The 17,691-nt window shown below is 42.6% G+C and overlaps 1 long non-coding RNA gene across 1 annotated transcript; it reads left to right on the forward strand.

The window, feature by feature from the left end:
• The first annotated feature begins 2,017 nt into the window (after nt 1-2,017).
• LOC137432141 (uncharacterized) lies at nt 2,018-15,363 on the forward strand. Its single transcript, XR_013624235.1, has 4 exons — nt 2,018-2,202; nt 6,444-6,534; nt 13,559-13,619; nt 14,514-15,363. It is a non-coding gene; the product is annotated as an uncharacterized LOC137432141 (long non-coding RNA).
• Nucleotides 15,364-17,691: the final 2,328 nt, after the last annotated feature.

Genomic DNA, 17,691 nt, shown 5'->3' on the forward strand with positions numbered 1-17,691 from the left:
CTCCTGCAATACTAAATATCACCCAGATCCCTTGGAATCGACGGCCACCCCCTCCTACAATACTATATATCACTCAGATCCCTTGGAATCGACCACCACCTCCTCCTACAATACTAAATATCACCCAGATCCCTTGGAATCGACCACCACCCCCTCCTACAATACTATATATCACTCAGATCCCTTGGAATCGACCACCACCTCCTCCTACAATACTAAATATCACCCAGATCCCTTGGAATCGACCACCACCTCCTCCTACAATACTATATATCACTCAGATCCCTTGGAATCGACCACCACCTCCTCCTACAATACTATATATCACTCAGATCCCTCGGAATCGACCACCACCTCCTCCTACAATACTATATATTACTCAGATCCCTTGGAATCGACCACCACCTCCTCCTACAATACTATATATCACTCAGATCCCTCGGAATCGACCACCACCTCCTCCTACAATACTATATATTACTCAGATCCCTTGGAATCGACCACCACCTCCTCCTTCAATACTATATATCACTCAGATCCCTCGGAATCGACCACCACTTCCTCCTACAATACTATATATCACTCAGATCCCTTGGAATCGACCACCACCTCCTCCTACAATCTATATATATAAAACACAGTTTGTGTGTGTGTGTGTGTGTGTGTGTGTGTGTGTGTGTGTGTGTGTGTGTGTGTGTGTGTGTGTGTGTGTGTGTGTAATGTTACCAATAGACTCCTAAACGGAGAGGCTCACTAACTTGATATTTGGCACAAACATGGCCATTGAGCCTGGTACGAACATGGTCGACCTAAAAATATATTTCATAATATTTTTTAACCATATTTTTTACCTCAGCGCATTTCAGCGAGGAATATTATGACCGGAATGGCAGAGCAGCGCGCTGATTCGCCAGAGCGATCACGTGATGTTCCAACTTTGCCGCCATAATCTTACAGTTATGCGTTCGCACGTAATTCAGTTTTTTCACATTTCAGCGAGGAACATTGCCATTCACACCACATAGGTTTTTTTTTTTTTCATCTTTAGATCCATATTTTTAGCCATAATGTAGCGAACGCAGCGTAGCTTAGCTAACGTAGCGTTAGCATAACGTAGCGATCCTTGCTCAGGATCTTCGTCAGGTTCGCGAGCCTGTTAGCCAAAACGTAAAAGTGAAAATATATCGACTTTTTTATTCATAGCCGGCGAAGCCGGTGTTGTCAATAAACGAGTACGTATTATGTTGAAAACCTGATTATGCCTTGGCTCGAGAATCCGAAGCGCAGTGGGCACAGCCATCTTGCGGATGCGGAAGTATGCATAACAAATTTAAAACGTTCATTAGGAGTTTCTTTCACCCGTTGTCGTTTGATTCACAATCATATGCACCTCCGATGTATTAATAAAATAATTTAAGACCAACATCGGCCCGCACGGGCCTGGTTATCTTCAACAAAACGCATCACCAAACACCGGACCCAATGAGAGTCGAGCATTTGCAAAAATATTTCTAAAATGAAAGCGCTCAATGGTGGGTGCCATCGACCGGATGCGGAAGTTTGCATAAAACAATTGCGAAAAAGTTCAATAGGAGTTTGTTTCACCTGTCGTTCTTTGATTCACAATATAATGAAACCTCTAATTAGTAATTAAAATACGTTAAGACCAACCTCGTTATCTTCAACGAAAATCGTCATCAAACACCAGAACCAATGAGATTCGAGCATTTGAAAAAATATTATTACGCGTTTCGGAGGGTGAAAACGGCGTCAAATATTCTAACATTGACGAAGAATTATTTTTTAGAAATCTCGCGGCCGTATGGGATAGTTTTTCACGGCCAGAAATACGGTATAAGCGGTTTACATATTTAGTTTAGAAATACGGATAGTTTTTCACGGCCGGAAATATCCGAAGTTGACACGGAATTCACCGAATTAATCACTGCAAGCTAACGTCTTCTGGTGGAGGAAGCTGCCGTGCCCGGAGAGTCAGAGAACCAGCCCTGGCGCCTGACAGCGACTGAAGTTAGAAGACTACACACATACTGTGAAAACGTATGTTAAGCCCAGTTAAAATTTCTTAAAATAGGCCTTAAGCTCGCACATCGTATCGTTACTTCCTTAAGCTTCTTGTGACATTTATTGTATGCAGGTATTGGGGAGGACTGTCTGCTCTTCTCTTTTACCAAGTCTTACCAGGTACGGTACCTACTACACCTACCTACTACGAACTACCTAACCTACTGATGCCATAGTGATGGGTAAAATAGTGGCAAGAGGTTTTGGCTTCGCCGGCTCATTGCGGCTTTGCAGTCGGTACTAGTATTTACCTCAGCGCATTTCAGCGAGGAACATTATACACGGAATCTCAGCTGGTCGCAGAGCAGCGCGCTGATTCGCTCAGAGCGATCACGTGATGTTCCAACTTTGCCGCCATAATCTCACAGTTATGCATTCGCACGTAATTCAGTTTTTTCACATTTCAGCGAGGAACATTGCCATTCACACCACATAGGTTTTTTTCACTTTCATCTGATATTTGTGATTTATTTCAAACAAACTGTATTTCCCATCTACACGGCCATGTATTCCTATTAACGTTATGTAAAGTACATAAATTGTGTGGATTACATCATTTGTGGATGTGATCAATTGCCAGTCACCATCTATATCCCTCCCCCCCGTTCCCCTCCCCTCCCCCCCCCCCCCCGTTCCCCTCCCCTCCCCTCCCCTCCCCCCCGTTCCCCTCCCCTCCCCTCCCCTCCCCTCCCCCGCCCGGCAATACCGGGTACTTCTGCTAGTCCTATATATTTTTGAGGTCAAAGGGGGTCAAAAGGTCAACATAGGCCAAAGGGCAACCACTTTTTTTCAAATTTCTAAAATTCTCAATTTTCATCCGATTGATTTGAAATTTGAATAGGATTTACATATCGGCTTACTGAATTCAACCACCAACTATATTTGAGATCAGCGTGGGCCAAAAGGTCAACATAGGCCGAAGGTCAACCACTTTTTTGCGGATTTCTTAAATCCTCAATTTTCATCCAATTGACTTGAAATTTAAATGATATTTTCAAATCGGCGAACTGAATTCAACCACCAACTGTATTTGAGATCAGCATAGGCCAAAAGGTCAACATAGGCCAAAGGTCAACAACAATTTCAAATTTCTAAAATCCTCAATTTTTATCCGGTTGACTTGAAATTTGAATAGGATATTCATATCAGCTAACTGAATTCAAGCACCAACTATTTTTGAGATCAGCATCGGCCAAAAGGTCAACATAGGCCAAAGGTCAACAACAATTTCAAATTTCTAAAATCCTCAATTTCCATCCGATTGACTTGAAAATTGAATGGGATTTACATATCAGTTAACTGAATTCAACCAACAACTATTTTGAGGTCAACATCGACCAAAAGGTCAACATAGGCCAAAAGGTCAACATAGTCCAAATTTCTAAAATTGTCAATTTTCATCCGATGAACTTAAACTTTGAAGTACATTTGCATAACAGATCACTGAATTCAACCACTAATTATTTTCGAGGTCAAAAGGATGCTCCACTGAGTGCCATTCTACTTTGTTCTGTTTTGCCAAGTGTCGCTCTATGAGTGATTTTTCATTTGTTACTTGCCGGAAAAGTTTCCGGCAAGTATGTTGGTTGGTTGGTTTGTTTGTCTGTTTGTCTGTCTGTCTGTTTGTGCACAGTACGATGTCTACATCGTTGCACATCGAATCGCCATACTTTACACACATCTATGTCTTGCCCTGGAATAGACTGTGCCCAATTTTTAACTCTCTAGGCCCAAGGCCTCCATTCTGACGTCATAATTCGACAAGTACAAAACTTCATCCAATCAAAATGCAATTTCTTGAGCGCCATGTCGGCATAAACTGATGGAGAAAAAAAAGATGATGACGTCATCGGTCACAGTCGCCATCTTGGAAAAACCGAAAAACTTTGCACCTCTATATCTCTGAAAGTGCTGAATAGAAAAAATTGAGACATCGCTCATTGAAAAGAACTCTCCATGCGGAATAAAATATATTAATAATGATGTCATAGGTGCCTCCATTATGACGTGATAATTCGACAAGTACAAAACTTCATCCGATCAAGATGTAATGTCTTGAGCATAATCTAGGAATAAATTCGGTTTGAAAACAAATAATGATGACATCATCGGTCACGTGCTTCGCCGCCATCTTGGAAAAACCGAAAAACTTTGCACCTCTATATCTCCGAAAGTGCTGAATAGAAAATATTGAGACATGGCTCATTGTAAAGAACTCTCCATGGGGAATATAATATGTTAATGATATCATAGGTGCCTCCATTATGACGTCATAATTCGACAAGTACAAACTTCATCCGTTCAAGATAAAATTTCTTGAGCATAATCTAGGAATAAATTAGTTTAGAAAACAAATAATGATGACGTCATCGGTCACGTGGTTCGGCCGCCATATTTGTTTTAACACAAAAGCCTGAACAAAAGGAAATCTTAAAAAGATAATTGGTTTTGGGTCGTCCTTTCCGCATATCTCATGGGATTGTGCGTTGGAGAGACGACCGCGATGGCGGGGAGTGGTTGGCAAATCAAAAAAAAAAAGTACATTCCGGCAAGTCCTCGGTCTCTGACCGATTTTTCATCTGTTTGTCTGTTTGTCCGCATAGAATAAATATGATTTTCTCTGCAACTGTTGGTCCAATTGACAGGAAATTTTCACCATAGGTGCAACTCCACCTGTATAATTTTTTTAATGATAATTATGACGTCATAATTCAACGACTACAAACCTTCATCCTATCACGATGAAATTTCTTGAGCGTCATGTAGGCATAAATTTGTGTAGGAAAAAAAATAATGATGACGTCATCGGTCACGTGGTTCGTCCGCCATCTTAGAAAACCCGAAAAAAATTGCACCTCTACATCTCCAAAAACGCTGAATATACAAAATTGAGACATGGCTCATTGTAAAGAACTCTCCATGGAAAATAAAATATGTTAATGATGATGTCATAGGTGCCTCCATTATGACGTCATCATTCGACAAGTACAAAACTTTATCCGATCAAGATGAAATTTCTTGAGCATAATCTAAGAATAAATTAGTTTAGAAAAAAAATAATGATGATGTCATCAGTCACGTGTTTTGGCCCCCATATTTGTTTTAACACATAAGCCTTAAAAACCACTGAAAATACATCCTGGCGAGGGTTTGCAATCTCTGATTGCTCTTGTTACTTTTGTAATTAAAAGTGGCTTTGGAAAAACGCCACGAAAAATGCCTTGGAAGTACTCCACGGAAGTGGCAGAAAGGGTTGTGTTATTAACCCTTGTGGGGTACATAGACTACATTAGATCTTCGATCAGATGCGTTCGTCAATGTGATAAACATAGACTGATCTCCGGATTCTTCCAAATTTATTTCAGTGCTAAACAGCCTTAGTGACTGTTTAAAAAGGTAATACTACGTGTTTGTGATTTATAATATTTTTACTTCTGTTAGAGGCCGTTGCTCCCACGAAAACGGCACGATAAGCTATTTATACAATTTTGACCAAGGAGGAAACACCCCTTGGGGTGTGACATATTATTAGTATTGATATTGTTTTGTAATAACATTATTATTATGCTATTAAATATCATTAGTTTTGTTATAAGAAGCGGCCTTGAAAAAATCGCCACGATAAAGCTATCTTAACACTGATGTACACCTCAACATGCAACCCCATTGGCAGGGGAAAACCACCTTGGTGGAAAAAAAACCCCTTTGTTTGATTTTGAGGTCAAAGGTCATCTTAAGGTCAGATTTCTAAAATTGTAATCTTTCAACCGATTGACTTGAAAATTGAACAGCATTTGCATATTGAGTCGCTAAATTGGGAAACCAACTATTTTTATGGTCATAAGGTCAAAGGTGAACTCAAGGTCAAACTTCTAAAATCATCAATTTTGATCTGAAAAATCGTCACTTTTCATCCGATTAACTTGGGAATTAAACAGAAATTGGATAGTGCCTCACTGAATTGGTGAAACCAATCATTTTTGATGTCAAACTGTCAAAGGTCAACTCAAGGTCAAACTTTTAATATCAATTTTCATGTGAAAATTCGTCAATTTTAATCCGATTGACCCGAGCTTTAATTGAGATTGTCAACTTTAATGTTAATGAAATGGACAATTTGATGTATCCATGGCAAGTTTTTTTTGGGAAAAGGGTGGATTTTGTAAGTATTGTGCTCTGCATGACATCTTCTTGTTTTTCTTTGTTTTTTTTTAATGTTGTTTTTTTCCGTAAATTTTCATTGAGATTTTTATTTCACCTTTTACAGTTATATAAATTACAATTTTCAAATGCTCGATATCAATTGAGGATTTTTTAATTGGTGTGTTTACAGTTTTTTTTACGTTAATTTTTATTTGCAGACGCTTTCTGACAGTCCTGTGATTTTTCACGATGTACCGGCTTCGATGTCCATCGGCATGCCAAATTTCAGCTTTCTACGACACCCGGAAGGTAACGAACATTAATATCAGTCAGTGAGCCAATGATCAATCAGTCAGTGGTTAGCAAGAGCTTTATATATAACTAGCAGAAGTACCCGGCATTGCCGGGCGGGGGAGGAGGAGGGGAGGGGAACGGGGGGGAGGGAGGGGGAAGAGGAGGGGAGGGGGGGAGGGTGGAGGGGGAAGGGTTGGGAGGAGGAGGGGAGGGGGAAGAGGAGGGGAGGGGGAAGAGGAGGGGAGGGGAACAGGGGGGAGGGGAGGGTGTGGGGGTGCCCGGGGGAAGAAGGGCCCCTCCCCCTTCCCCTCCCCCTTCCCCCTTCACCTCCCCCTCTCCCCCTCCCCCCTTCCCCCTCCCCCATTCCCCCCTCCCCCTCCCCCATTCCCCCCTCCCCCCTCCCCCCTCCCCCTCTCCCCCTCCCCCCTCCCCCCCCTCCCCCCTCCCCCTCCCCCCTCCCCCCGTTCCCCTCCCCTCCTCCTCCCCCTTAACACCAGGGGGGTTGACTCAGCCTGTCATCCTACCGAGGTCGGCAAATTGAGTACCAGTTCACTGGAAATTCCCTGTGTGCCGCAAGAGGCACCTAACAGGGTTGGCGGCACGAACCCGGAAGTCGGAACTCATTGTCGTCAAATAAATGTAGCATGTATGTTTCACTCTCTGTCACATGCCGTTGGTCCCATGTCAATCGGATGAAGTTGAAAAATTAACATTACGAAGTTTCTCTGGGACGTACTGATTCCGAATAATGAAGTCGAAAAATTAACGTTCCGAAATACGCTAATTACGCCAACAGAAGCGCTGGCGCTGCGAAGCGCTAGAGGGAGCACTGCGCTCCCTCCCTTCGATTCCCTCCCTCTTCTGCTAGCGCTTCAGTGCTAATACGCTAATTTTAAAACCCGAAGTTATTTTAAAATTTAAGGTGTGCTGTAGTTGCTCTGAGACGTACTGATTCCGAATATGCCTTTGGTTTTTCTCTGCGATGGGTAGTTCTCGAGTTATAAGAGGACAAACAAACATACTTTACTGCTTTATATATACTAGGGCATGCCCGTACTATATCTATATCTAAAATTATATCCCCCCCTCTAGGGCATTGCCCGTACTATATCTATATCTAAAATTATATCCCCCCCCTCTATTTACATGAAATGGTTTGGTCCAAAGCGAACGGCTTGCGAGTACGGTGACAATCCCCCCCCTCTATTTACATGCAATGGTTTGGTCCAAAGCGAACGGCTTCCGGAGTTTGGTAAAGAAATCGCCATCGCGTGCACAAACGCGCAGGAAAGCGAATGAATCGCAAATTCGGTTTTATTAGTTTTAAAACATAGTTTAACGCCAACATAGTTTGCAAACGTGAAATAAATGAATACGCTGTCAAATGTGCCATCCGAGGCAGAGTGTGTCCTCCACGTTCGGCACACGCGATCGTTCGCTGCTCTCTGATTGGTTGAATCGTTTTTTGGACATAGCTCGGTAAGTAATTGTCCGATTAATATGAAACCTTGAAAAGGCACATCCTCGGGTCCCCAGCAATATACCTGGCAAGTTAAAAGTATATCGGACCCGTGGTTGTCGAGAAACAGCGGTCACAGACAAACAAACGTACAGACGTACAGACGTACAGAGATTACTGGAATTATAGATAGATAGAAGTTGGTACGATTCGGCCAAGGAATCCCAGAGATAATTGCAATTAAGTGAGCCGTGACGTCACGGAACGCGCCGCCGGTAATATATTATAATTTATGGTAATCTATGCAGAACGACATGGTCATCACGGAAAACAAGGCGCCTTTGCCGGCGCAAAACGGCTCTCCCAGGGTCAAACTCGGTATCGTTGTGAGCGCACGGTTCAGCCCTTCAAGAAAAAGTTTATTTTGTAAAAATCGAACCACGCGTTAAAAAGATATGACTGGTTTTGTTCGCCGGCACGTCGGCGCTCGAATCGGCTCGCGATAAAATCCAACACGTCCTTTGTCGGGGTCGGCTGAACCAACCACGGGGCCTAGAAGGCTGGGACTGGTCTCAAAAGTTAGGTCTCGATCATATCTCGTAATGCTGGAAGCTGCACGTCTCTGTGATAATCTTGTGGACCATGACAAGAGATCGTGCGAGTCGCTTGCAACGGCTTCAAGCACTTCCGCATTCGACCATTTCATGAACGCCATACGCCCCGCCCATCAAAGCGCGTACGTATTAAACGAACATACAGTGGCCCATGTGTCGTCATTTGCGCATGCGCCAAAGTCTTTGCAGGAACATGAAGCATCGGAACAGTGCATTTGCGCATGCGCAAGAGTGAGAACCGCCTGTGCACCATTACGCTAACAGAAGCGCTGGCACTGCGAAGCGCTAGAGGGAGTGCTGCGCTCCCTCCCTTCGATTCCCTCCCTCTTCTACTAGCGCTTCAGCGCTAATACGCTAATTTTAAAACCCGAAGTTTTTTTAAATTTAAGGTGTGCTGTAGTTGCTCTGAGACGTACTGATTCCGAATATGCCTTTGGTTTTTCTCTGCGATGAGTAGTTCTCGAGTTATAAGAGGACAAACAAACAAACATACTTTACTGCTTTATATATATAGATACATATAATATAATAGGTCAATGCTGTATGTCACTGCTTGTCTACAGTCTGTCCCACCCCAAAACACAGAAACGCCCCTCTGAGAGAAAAAAAAAATTAAGATCAATTAATCAATCTTCAAATCAATGCAAACCTATGGAAGAATTATATTTTTTTCAATCAGCCAAAACATTTAACACAGGCGGTGTATAGGTAACAGATCGCTGCCTCGATCACTCCTAATGTTTTTTTTTCCTCTTGCTATTCTGAAATATCTATAACCTACCATTTTAAGCGGTGAAGCCGCTGCAATATTTGGCTTTGTCCATCCATCAAATATGAAGAAAAAGAAACTTTCTAACCCACCGTGTTTAATTCTAAGGGGTTCTAAAGGGTAATTCTAAAGGGTTTATAAAGGGTTCTAAAGGGTCAATATAAAGGGCAATTACCCTGTGCTCACAAAGCCAAAAGTGAGGTATGCGTATGTGTATGTACAGACTTGGCATTTAATATGGAATATTTTATTTGTGGGGGTGAACTTACTTTTCAAGATGACTTAGAACCAAAAGTTCATTGGAATTATGTTGAAATTATTCTATATTTTGTTAATGTGACCTTTAAAAGAAACAAAAACCACATTTGACATTTCAAAGCAAATAAATTGATCCTTGAAAGTGATGGAAACTGATATCGAACTCAATTCACATACAGTACTGTGTTAAACTTCTGTACATTTTCCAGAAGTATCTCTTTATTTTGCACATTAGCCAAAACAAATTTCAACAAAAACAAAAGCTAAATTATGACTGGGATTACGGACAGTAAAATTACAGTTCAGTACTTTGTGTAACCCCCACGAGCATTCAGGAGAGCATGTACACGTCAAGCCATGCTGTTCACGAGATTTGCCAAGGTTTGGACAGGAATCGCTTGCCATGCAGTGACAATAGTCTGCTGCAATTCACGCACAGAGGTAGGCTGCTGGTTCAAGTTGTCGATTTGACGCGTTAATTCTGCCCACAAGTTCTCTATCGGATTCATATCCGGGGACATGGCAGGCCACTCCATATGCTCTACACCACGGTCAGCAAGAAAGTGTTGGATCATGCGAGCACGATGAGGCCGTGCATTGTCATCTTGGAAGACAAAGTTTCCTCGAAAGGCTGCACGAGCAAATGGAAGCAATGTTTCTTCCAGAATGACCCTGTACTTGAACTGGTTCAGTGTTTCCATTCAGAACAACCAGGTCAGTTTTACCCCCTGCATGAAAAGCAGCCCAAACGGTCACCCCACCACCTCCAGCTTGGACTCTTGGCACTATACAATCTTCGTTGTAGGCTTCATGCACTTGTCTGCGCACTCGGACGCGGCCATCTTGACAATAGACCAGAAATCTAGACTCGTCACTGAAGGTCACGTGATTCCAGTGTCCTGAATGCCATTGATGGTGCTCTCTGGCCCAATGCAATCGGCGCTGGCTGTGTTATCTGGTCAGGCGTGGCTTTCTCAGGGGACGCCTGGCACGATAGCCTGCTTGAACCAGTCGTTGGTTGACTAGCCTTCTGGATACAGGCACATTTGTCAGTTGCTGCCACTCAGCCCTAAGCCGATTAGCTGACTTGGTATGGCCATTGCAGACTAACTGGTGCAGCTGGCGATCATCTCTCCTTGTGGTTCTGCGTGGACGTCCTGGCCTCGGTATTGGAGTAGGGACACCCCTCTGAGCATTTTGTTTCAGGATCTTTGACACCTGACCTTGAGTGATGCCATACTGCCGAGCAATAGCACGCTGTTTCATGCCAGAATTTCGTAAAGCCACTCCATGACAAACAGCATTGTCAAGTTGACGGACCATCTCCAGAGGAAGCGGCAATAACTTTTGTAGACGTGCAGCAGTTGTTTTCCACTAATACAGAATGCAACAACCCTAATATACCCGATTGTGAAGCCAATCGTCAAATGTACCTGTCCTTACATTTTGTCACGCCACCTGTGATATAATCCTGTTATTGACTTCTTGCTGCAAAAGACAATCAGTGACATGGTTCTTTCAACAAAGACATCACCGAAGGGTAAAAGAAACTCACCAGATTGATATACCGAGTTCAGAAAGTAAACCCAAGTCAAGAAAAAAAAATATTCCATATTAAATGCCAAGTCTGTATATTGTACGTGTGTCTGCATTTTAAAAATTCATTTTCTCGGCAACTGTTGGTCCGATTGACACAACATTTTCACAATAGGAGCGCCTCGTCCTGTAGATATTTAGTGATACCTATGACGTCATAGGTCACGTGGTACTGGTGCCATCCTGGAAAACCTTTGCACATCTATATCTCCGAAACTGCTCCATGGAAAAAATTGAAACATGGCTCATTGTGACGTAAGCCCCATGGGGAATAAGATATGTTTATGATGATGTCATTGGTGCTTTCATTATGACATCATATTTCGACAATTACAATACTTAGATCAGGTTGAAATTTCTTGAGCGTGATCTACACAATTATATTGGAGAATGTAAATATTATGATGTCATTGGTCACGTGGTCTGGTAGCCATATTGTATGTAAGAAAAAAACCCATAAACAGGAGAGATGGCTCGCACCAAGTTGACTGCGCAGGGTAATTATTATATGAGTACCATCTAGTTATAATTGGTAATTATAATGACTTCCAGAGGGTAATTCTAATGGGTAATTGTCATGGGTAATTCTAATAGGTTCTAAAGAGTAATTCTTAAGGGTAATTCCAAGGGGTAATTGTAAGGGGTAATTCTAATGGGTAATTATATTGGGTTCTAAAGGGTAATTATAAGAGGTTTTAAAGGGTAATTTTAAATTGTAATTCTAATAGGTTATTCTAATGGGTAATTCTCATGGGTAATTCTAAAAGGTTCTAAAGGGTAATTCTCATGGGTTCTAAACGGTAATTTAAAGGGTTTTAAAGTGGAATTGTAATAGGTAATTATAAAGGGTAATTATAAAGGGTTTTAATGGGTAATTTTGAAGTGTTCTAATGGGTCATTGTAAAGGGTAATTCTAAAGAGTTCTGAAGGTTCTGAAGTTGTAAAGGGTAATTCTAATGAGTTCTAAAGGGTAATTGTAAAGGGGTGTAAAGGGTAATTCTAAAGGGTAATTGTATGGAGTAATTCTAAAGGGTTCTAAAGAGTAATTCTGAAGGGTGATTCTAATGGGTAAGTCTAAAGAGTTCTAAAGGGTAATTCTAAGGGGTGATTCTAATGGGTTCTAAGCGGTAATTTAAGGGATTTTAAAGGGTGTTTCTAAAGGGTAATTCTAATGAGTTTCGTTCATTTCCCAGCTTTGCCTATTTCATATTAAAATGCCAAACTGAACCGCTTCCTTCGGACACGGCTGTAAAAAATGTTGTTTTTTTTTACTCCGTTTGTCTGTCTGGCGGTCAAACAAAATTGAAAATCATTCGAAACAGGAAACTTACTCTTTTAAGGACATCATAAAGGACAGAAATGCAAGCCCGAGTAACTAATGTAACGTGTTAAATAAGGTGGTGTGAAAGACGCTGCGTCAACGCCAGTAAACTTCCGAAAAATGTTTTTTTATACAACCTTTAACATATTTATTTTATTTCAATTGAATTGTATACTTGAAAGTTGCAGAACACAAATTGCTTCTGTGACATTTTCAAAACTCTTCCATTTATGAGCATTTAGACTAAATATTATGGCATTCTACATCATCAAGACCAATCAAATTTGCCGCTCGTAGACCCTGCCCATGTCCTTGTTTCTCAAGATAGCGTGTGGTAAGGTCTTCTATGAAGTCTCTCGTTACTTTAGTTAAACTTTTTTGAGGTTTGCAATAAAGATTAAGTTAAGTGTTACGTGTTGTGGAACTAGTATAATTCACAGCATCCTTTACATGTTAAAATAATGCTTTCGGAATAGCTGTTACTATTCAATAAATGATTATTTGTGATTAACAGACGTGTGTGTGTGTGTGTGTGTGTGTGTGTGTGTGTGTGTGTGTGTGTGTGTGTGTGTGTGTGTGTGTGTGTGTGTGTGTGTGTGTGTGTGTGTGTGTGTGTGTGTGTGTGTGTGTGTGTGTGTGTGTGTGTGTGTGTGTGTGTGTGTGTGTGTTTTGAGAGACACATATCACAGCAATGAGCTTTCTAAAATGGGTGTGTAACTGCATGAATTGTAAAGGAGAACATTGTGGAGGAGGTTTAAAGACATTATTTGTAAAACATGAAAAAAGAGGTTGTAGAGATCTGATAAGTGACATTACGGTAGTGACATTAACTTTGAAAATAAGGGACATGTAGAAAGTAAGAGACGGTAATGAAGGAGTGCAGTACACTCGTCATTAGAAGTTTATCGATGTTCTCACGAAAGTACTATCAGAGATATCGAACACCATCATCCGTATGATATCATACAGGTTTAGCAGGTAGTCCCCTTTCCTCAAGTTATATGAATTATTGTGTGTTGTAGATTCTGAAGAATGATTGATGTTAACCCTCAAGCATCGAAGAGCATGACTCAGCAGGTACAGGTAAGTATGTGCATGAACACCAGACACGTGACACAAACAATACCATAAACAAGTGGAAACAAAGTAAAGGAAACCCAATTTACCATGGAGATATCTGTTTGTATTAAAGGGCTATGTCTCCTTTGTATAGTCGTATACTACAATAGAGGGAGAAAGACGAGTTCTGTTCACAGATCAGATTTATGGACTTCAATCCAAAGGTGCACTGTACAATTGTCACAAAGAATTAGAAAAACTTTAATCAGAAAGGGGAAGAAAGGAAAGAAGAGAGTGAAAGAGGGAGTCTTGATGGATTCTAGTGGGTAAATGTGTGACAGCAGGATGAAGAAGGAGATCCAGCTGAAGTCATCAATCAGGAATGCAAATGGTATACCCGATTATATTGCCAAACTCCTCTCTCTTGGAGGTCTCCTCTAACCTTTGCCCACCAACACCTCCACCTTCCTCGGCCCACCCTTCAGCCTTTCTCATGCCCCTGTGCCCCGCGTATGACCCCATCGACTCGGTCAGCCGCTGCTGCAGGCTGGTCACAGGGTTGTGGGGTCGTGGGCACGGAACAGGCAGGCGGAGGTCGGCAAAGGGTCACGGGAGTCCAACTGAGCACGGAATGCATGGCCCGGCCACTCCCAGCGGGAGCAAACACTCACAGGCACTCACTCATACTCACTTGCACACGCATGGTTATATGTTTAACGTTCGCGACGTATCGTGCTGTTCATTCGATCGAATGTAAAGATACCTGTAAGACCCAGTGTTCTGAGTGCGGATCATCATTATGAGTAGGAAAGGGTTTTGGTTTTCATTTCTACTTATTCACTGTTACAGTGAAGATGATTGTCTTGACTTACAGTGACTTCAGAAAGTATTCACCCCTTGACTTTTTTTCACATTTAGGTGTGTTACAGCCTGAATTTGAAGGATCTGAAGAAGGACCTTGGTCAGGGAGGTGACCAATAACCCAATGACCCCTCTGACAGAACTACAGAGTTCCTTGGCTTAGATGGGAAAACCTGACTGAAAGACACCAGTCTCTGCAGCACTTCACAAATCTAGGCTTTATGGGAGAATCACCAGATGGAAGCCACTTCTGAGAAAAAGAAACATGACAGCATGCCTGGAGTTTGCATAAAGACACGTTAAAGACTCTAAGAGCATGAGGCAAAATATTCTGTGGTCTGATGAGACGAAAATTGAAATATTTGGCCTGAATGCAAAGCACTACATCTGGCAGAAACCTAACACAGCTCATCACCCATCTACCATCATTCCTACGATGAAGCATGAAGGTGGTGGCAACATGCTATGGGGATGCTTTTCAGCAGCAGGGACTGTGAGACTTGTAAGGATAGAGGGAACAATGAATGGAAACAAATACAGGCAAGTCCTTGAGGAGAACCTTCTTCAGAGTGCAAAAGACCCCAGACTGCAGTGAAGATTTGTGTTCTAACAGGACAATGACCCTAAGCATACAACCAAAGCAATACTGGAATGGCTTCAGAACAAGAACGTAAAAGTCCTTGAGTGGTCCAGCCAAAGCGCAGACTTCAATCCCATTGAGAATGTGTGGAAAGATTTGAAGATTGCTGTTCACCGACGCTCCCCATCTAACTTGACATAGCTTGAGCAAATCTACAAGGAAGAATGGGAGAAACTCCCCAAATCCAGATACACAAAGCTGATACAGACATACCCAAGAAGACTTGAAGCTGTAATCGCTGCCAAACGTGCTTCTACGAAGAATTCACTCAAGGGGTTGAATACTTATTTAAAATAGATATTTCTGTATTTCATTTTCAATAAATTTGTAAAAGGTTCTAAAAACATGTTTTCACTTTGTCATTATGGGGTATTTTGTGTGTGTTCTAACTTGTCATCTAAACATGTCATCTAACATGTCATCTAAAAACATCAGTGACAAAGTCTTTTAATTTAATCCATTTTAATTTCAGACTATTACAGAACAGAATGTGAAAAAGTCAAGGGGTGTGAATACCTTGTGAAAGCACGATACCTATAAATGTCCTTTACCCTTAAGGTTGTCCTTCCTAAAGCTACACTTGGAACGTTCCCACGAGTTCTAACTGTTGTAGAGCAAACGAGAGCCACCAGCTGTCTCTCTAATGCGGTGCAATGAAACCAATGCATTGTCATTTTGAACAAGCCTGTCACTCCTCTTAAGAGACAATACACATCAAATGGCTTCCCTTTGTCAGCTCAAGCAAACATACAAATTACCACCATTTTTCTAAACGATGGAAAAGTCACCAGTTGAAGTGCGGCAACATCGTTACAATTCACCACGACGTCATCCGCCATGTGTTGCTGACCAATGAGTTGGCAACTATTGGCTTCCCAAAACACCAGGGTGACGAGGCAAACTGCGTAGACACTCAAATTGAAAGGCAATGCTCCTCTTGTTGCAGTACCTTCGGTAGTTCTTAAGCAAGACGCGATTGGTATAAATTGTCACTTGCACAGGTAAACCGCCCTGATCATAAAACGAATATTGATCTTTTGGCACTGTAGTCACTCGTCGGCGCCATTGGGACTGCTCGTGCCCTCATTAGGTGCAATTTCCTATCCTTCTGACGTGGCCTACATCACCTTTTCCATCTATTTCTCCGCTATTACTTTACGGGTGCCGATTCTTGTGTTACGGAGCATCGGTGTCATGGTGACTTTTGACACCCTTCACCGGACTGCTCCATCACAATTGGACCTGCAGGCGGGCTGAACCAGGTACAAAGTCATGGAACTTGAGACCTTCACAGAGAATTTCCATCCGCACTCTGAATGATGAACCACCTCCATAATCGGATATACAATAATCTTTTTAATATGTAGGCTACGTACGGTACTGGTTTGATCGTACGCATGGAAGGTGCCGAACCACCTCTGGCACTGTAAGTTCATGTTCGCAGGGTTATCGGGCCAACCCAGCTGCTGTCAGCCATGTTGTTTACCATTCGCGGCCTTCAGCCGCCATGCTTGCACACCTAGCACAGCGGCACGTGCAAACACACACAGACTCGCACATGTCAAAACAGTGAGACGGCGCAGCGTCCCGACAAGGCAAATCTTTTAGCAAACCTTCCTGAGGTCCAGGAAGGCCGCACGGAGCAGAGAAGGCCGCGCTCAGTCTACGGTAGGCCACACAATAAGCTTTGCATGTTTACAGAGCGAATTAAAGTACCCCTCGCTCGTGCTCCTATTTTCACATTCCCAACGCACGTCCTAGACAAGGTGTCTGTTTCCACTAGCACTCAATTACTTGGTTAACACATGGCGGCTACATAATTTCTGTGCCTGTCAGAGCACCGAACTCATCTTGATTTATACTCATCTCTTTACCATAATGACACTCATTAATAACTGTCACTTCACCACATCCCCGCCGCACAGCTCCCCTCCCTCATTACCATAGGCCCAGCATTTGTTCTCTGAAGATGGTAATTATTTTCTACAACAGGCCAAGCTAATTACTTTGGTGAAATGGAATCACATTAATCAAAACTTAACAAGGTGGCAAATTTAAACACATCAGATTGTAAAAGGCAGCATAACTAATGTGTCACTGTCAGCACATAGCGGGGCGGCAGCTGCGGAGAGTGTATCGTAGGACGGACGGCCTCCTCCCTGGAAGACAGTGGCGGCCGGGGGCGGCGCGCCTTGGATTAGGGGCACGTAGGGTGCGGGCTTTTCATTCACAATTAACATGGGGCCCGGCGCACGCTGCCTCACTACTCCCAGCAGCCGTCAAGCACCCGGCCCACCGGTTTGACATTTAAGCACCATAAACATTTGCATTTGCGAACTCCAAACCACGTCTAATTAAAAACATCCTGCCGTGGGGCGCCTTGCGGCCGTCAGCCCGAGACGTCCGGAATATTTACAGGCCTTGTCAGCAGCTGGCGCTGCCTTTCATTATTTTTAACTTTCAAGAATTCCCCCCAGAATTCTGGGCTCGCGTTTCCAAAGGGCCTCGCCTGTGCCTGCCACGGGGAGGCCTTTCGTGGCATGTGGTTCACATTTTCTCCGCAGTTATTGAGCGGTAATGAAACGCTTGACATAA

This window comes from Myxine glutinosa, chromosome 8 (assembly GCF_964187855.1).
Source record: "Myxine glutinosa chromosome 8, kmMyxGlut1.1, whole genome shotgun sequence".
Classification (NCBI taxonomy): domain Eukaryota; kingdom Metazoa; phylum Chordata; class Myxini; order Myxiniformes; family Myxinidae; genus Myxine; species Myxine glutinosa.